The sequence below is a fragment of the Pristiophorus japonicus genome, unplaced genomic scaffold, assembly GCF_044704955.1.
Source record: "Pristiophorus japonicus isolate sPriJap1 unplaced genomic scaffold, sPriJap1.hap1 HAP1_SCAFFOLD_2241, whole genome shotgun sequence".
NCBI lineage: Eukaryota > Metazoa > Chordata > Chondrichthyes > Pristiophoridae > Pristiophorus > Pristiophorus japonicus.
Window position 1 is genome coordinate 1 of NW_027251953.1, and position 5,000 is coordinate 5,000.

The following is a 5,000-nucleotide window of genomic DNA, read 5'->3' on the forward strand; positions in this document are numbered from 1 at the left end:
ACTGTACCGGCCGTGTGTACTTAGACATGCATGGCTTAATCTTTGAGACAAGCATATGCTACTGGCAGGATCAACCAGGTAGCTGAACCGAAAATCGGGGCCAACAAATCAGCCAGACAGGGAGCGAGCGACTGAACGGTGGAACCACAAAGTACAAAGGAAGAGGCGCGCCTCCACCTTGCCGGGCACAACATCCAGCGCCGACCGTCCTACCGTGCACACACCACCCACAACGATTGCTTGTGTGTGTGTACATACGTACGACACGTCGTGTGTGGGTCTCTGTCTCTCTCTCGCTCTGTGTGTGTGTGTGTGTGTGTGTTGCACGAGCACCGGGAAACCGTCAGGACAGAAGGATCACGAGGAGTGTGAACACGCTCGGGGTAAGAGGCTTACACAAACCAATGACTCTTTTGACAAGGCGCCACCATCGCTGTGTCTGCTGGGCACGTGGCCTCCCCACGACAGGGAGGTTGGTGCCGGGTTCAACTTGGGAGCTTGCAAACACTGTAACCGTCAAAGGGCGTCGACACGCACCGCCCGCGCCTGCGTGTCTCTGCTCACATTTTGCCAGAGAAATGGCGTGTTCAGCTACCAGAACGAGACGCGCTGTGCACATTCCCGCACCACCACATTCGGGAGTCGAGATGGCGGACGCCCGCTCCGGAGCTTGATTCGGACCACTGCGAGACCAAAAGACAGGTGGACGCCTCGGACTCACGCGAGAACCTTCGTCAAGTGCCAAAGGGCAGGCTAGGAGAAACCGGAGCCGTGCCAAGCCCTCTGACTCGTTATTGGATGCCCGGTCTGCCCACCGGCGGTGGGCGCATTGCGGGGCAGAACGGGAGGAACGCCGGAGTCGGTAACACACCAGCCGGAGCTGGCCCCACTCCGAGCCCTCCCACGTCGGACACGAGTCGCCAAATCGATCGGTGGATACCGAGCGCACAACACGCAGGGGAACTTGGTGAAAGAACTGCGCGTGTGCTTAACTACTCAGTAAAACAGATTTCCCTCACTCAGGGGCTTGCATCTGTGACAGACAGCGTCCTTTGTTGCGCAAAGACGGAGGGCCGTTGGAAACTAGTCTGTCCTGAGAGCCGGGCACGGGTACAAGCGGGGCTGCTGGCTCCCAGAGTACGATTTCAGCAAAACACCAAAGAGTTTGAAAAGTACAACAAAAGACTTTGTCAAAATTGTTCCAAGTCTCGCACACCGTTCATTTTGTGACTTTCCAAGTGCTCTTTTCAAAGGTCTCTTTCCTGAGATTGAGCACCTTTCAGCAAAGCATCACTTTTCGGGCGCTTTCAAAGTGTACCCGCTGTCGTAAAAATGTTCTGAAAATCGTGTTCCCGAAAATCTCCGGGCACCCCGCCAACCCCCAAGGACAGAAATGACAAGTGTCAAGTTGGCGGGGCGTCGGGCCACCTGCTGCCGGCCATGAGCATCCAAATCCCCGCAAAAGGGGCATTTTCATTTCTTCATCGGGACTTCCGGCAATTTCCAAGGTTCAACTCATTAACGTTGTTCGCAGACACTTGCCAGAAAATGCAAGTGGCCACTTTGCCGGGCCGACTCGCTTGCCCAAGCGGGAAACCATCAACCGAAGGCCCGGTAAGCCGGCCGAATCTGACCTCATAGACTTCCACACAACGGGACTTTTGACTTTCCCGGCCGCGGGTGGCCTCCACCCGGCCTCAGCCATCAGCCCGGCCTGCCTCTAGCCGCCTTCTGGTTAATGAGTTATCCAGCCTGGCACTTCGGTTGCGCCAGCGAGACCAAGTCTCGGCTTTGGTTAATGATTTGAGCCGAACCGACCTGCCCCCCGCCACCGCGGGCTGAACTCGGGCAGGTCTGCCGATTTCCCGACTCCTTTCGGGGCCTAATCGGGTCGCGCGAGCCGCCTGGCGCGATCGGGGCCCATGCCCCGGCCTCTGCCAGTCCTCGGGCAGCCGCTTTTGAAGCCCGACCAAAAACCCGAAAAATGGGCAAAAAGGGAATAAATTCCCGCCCATAAAGGGTGAATAGTCGGTTGGGCGGCAGCCCTGGTCGGTCTCTGCAGACCTGGAGGCTCGAGACGTTTGTTTGGAAAACTCACCAAGTCTCGATTCTGCCACCTCCTACCTCTGTGCAGATACCCCGCCAACCCCCAAGGACAGAAATGACAAGTGTCAAGTTGGCGGGGCGTCGGGCCACCTGCTGCCGGCCATGAGCATCCAAATCCCCGCAAAAGGGGCATTTTCATTTCTTCATCGGGACTTCCGGCAATTTCCAAGGTTCAACTCATTAACGTTGTTCGCAGACACTTGCCAGAAAATGCAAGTGGCCACTTTGCCGGGCCGACTCGCTTGCCCAAGCGGGAAACCATCAACCGAAGGCCCGGTAAGGCGGCCGAATCTGACCTCATAGACTTCCACACAACGGGACTTTTGACTTTCCCGGCCGCGGGTGGCCTCCACCCGGCCTCAGCCATCAGCCCTGCCTGCCTCCAGCCGCCTTCTGGTTAATGAGTTATCCAGCCTGGCACTTCGGTTGCGCCAGCGAGACCAAGTCTCGGCTTGGTTAATGATTTGAGCCGAACCGACCTGCCCCCCGCCACCGCGGGCTGAACTCGGGCAGGTCTGCCGATTTATCGACTCCTTTCGGGGCCTAATCGGGTCGCGCGAGCCGCCTGGCGCGATCGGGGCCCATGCCCCGGCCTCTGCCAGTCCTCGGGCAGCCGCTTTTGAAGCCCGACCAAAACCCGAAAAATGGGCAAAAAGGGAATAAATTCCCGCCCAAAAAGGGTGAATAGTCGGTTGGGCGGCAGCCCTGGTCGGTCTCTGCAGACCTGGAGGCTCGAGACGTTTGTTTGGAAAACTCACCAAGTCTCGATTCTGCCACCTCCTACCTCTGTGCAGATACCCCGCCAACCCCCAAGGACAGAAATGACAAGTGTCAAGTTGGCGGGGCGTCGGGCCACCTGCTGCCGGCCATGAGCATCCAAATCCCCGCAAAAGGGGCATTTTCATTTCTTCATCGGGACTTCCGACAATTGCCGAGGTTCAACTCATTAACGTTGTTCGCAGACACTTGCCAGAAAATGCAAGTGGCCACTTTGCCGGGCCGACTCGCTTGCCCAGAGCGGTCAACCGCAGGCCCGGTAAGGCGGCCGAATCTGACCTCATAGACTTCCACACAACGGGACTTTTGACTTTCCCGGCCGCGGGTGGCCTCCACCCGGCCTCAGCCCTCAGCCCTGCCTGCCTCCAGCCGCCTTCTGGTTAATGAGTTATCCAGCCTGGCACTTCGGTTGCGCCAGCGAGACCAAGTCTCGGCTTTGGTTAATGATTTGAGCCGAACCGACCTGCCCCCCGCCTCCCCCGGGCTGAACTCGGGCAGGTCTGCCGATTTCCCGACTCCTTTCGGGGCCTAATCGCGTCGCGCGAGCCGCCTGGCGCGATCGGGGACCATGCCCCGGCCTCTGCCAGGCCTCGGGCAGCCGCTTTTGAAGCCCGACCAAAACCCGAAAAATGGGCAAAAAGGGAATAAATTCCCGCCCAAAAAGGGTGAATAGTCGGTTGGGCGGCAGCCCTGGTCGGTCTCTGCAGACCTGGAGGCTCGAGACGTTTGTTTGGAAAACTCACCAAGTCTCGATTCTGCCACCTCCTACCTCTGTGCAGATACCCCGCCAACCCCCAAGGACAGAAATGACAAGTGTCAAGTTGGCGGGGCGTCGGGCCACCTGCTGCCGGCCATGAGCATCCAAATCCCCGCAAAAGGGGCATTTTCATTTCTTCATCGGGACTTCCGACAATGCCGAGGTTCAACTCATTAACGTTGTTCGCAGACACTTGCCAGAAAATGCAAGTGGCCACTTTGCCGGGCCGACTCGCTTGCCCAAGCGGGAAACCATCAACCGCAGGCCCGGTAAGGCGGCCGAATCTGACCTCATAGACTTCCACACAACGGGACTTTTGACTTTCCCGGCCGCGGGTGGCCTCCACCCGGCCTCAGCCATCAGCCCTGCCTGCCTCCAGCCGCCTTCTGGTTAATGAGTTATCCAGCCTGGCACTTCGGTTTGCGCCAGCGAGACCAAGTCTCGGCTTTGGTTAATGATTTGAGCCGAACCGACCTGCCCCCCGCCTCCCCCGGGCTGAACTCGGGCAGGTCTGCCGATTTCCCGACTCCTTTCGGGGCCTAATCGCGTCGCGCGAGCCGCCTGGCGCGATCGGGGACCATGCCCCGGCCTCTGCCAGGCCTCGGGCAGCCGCTTTTGAAGCCCGACCAAAAACCCGAAAAATGGGCAAAAAGGGAATAAATTCCCGCCAAAAAGGGTGAATAGTCGGTTGGGCGGCAGCCCTGGTCGGTCTCTGCAGACCTGGAGGCTCGAGACGTTTGTTTGGAAAACTCACCAAGTCTCGATTCTGCCACCTCTACCTCTGTGCAGATACCCCGCCAACCCCAAGGACAGAAATGACAAGTGTCAAGTTGGCGGGGCGTCGGGCAACCTGCTGCCGGCCATGAGCATCCAAATCCCCGCAAAAGGGGCATTTTCATTTCTTCATCGGGACTTCCGACAATTGCCGAGGTTCAACTCATTAACGTTGTTCGCAGACACTTGCCAGAAAATGCAAGTGGCCACTTTGCCGGGCCGACTCGCTTGCCAAGCGGGGAAACCATCAACCGAAGGCCCGGTAAGGCGGCCGAATCTGACCTCATAGACTTCCACACAACGGGACTTTTGACTTTCCCGGCCCGCGGGTGCCTCCACCCGGCCTCAGCCATCAGCCCTGCCTGCCTCCAGCCGCCTTCTGGTTAATGAGTTATCCAGCCTGGCACTTCGGTTGCGCCAGCGAGACCAAGTCTCGGCTTTGGTTAATGATTTGAGCCGAACCGACCTGCCCCCCGCCTCCCCCGGGCTGAACTCGGGCAGGTCTGCCGATTTCCCGACTCCTTTCGGGGCCTAATCGGGTCGCGCGTGCCGCCTGGCGCGACCGGGGACATGCCCCGGCCTCTGC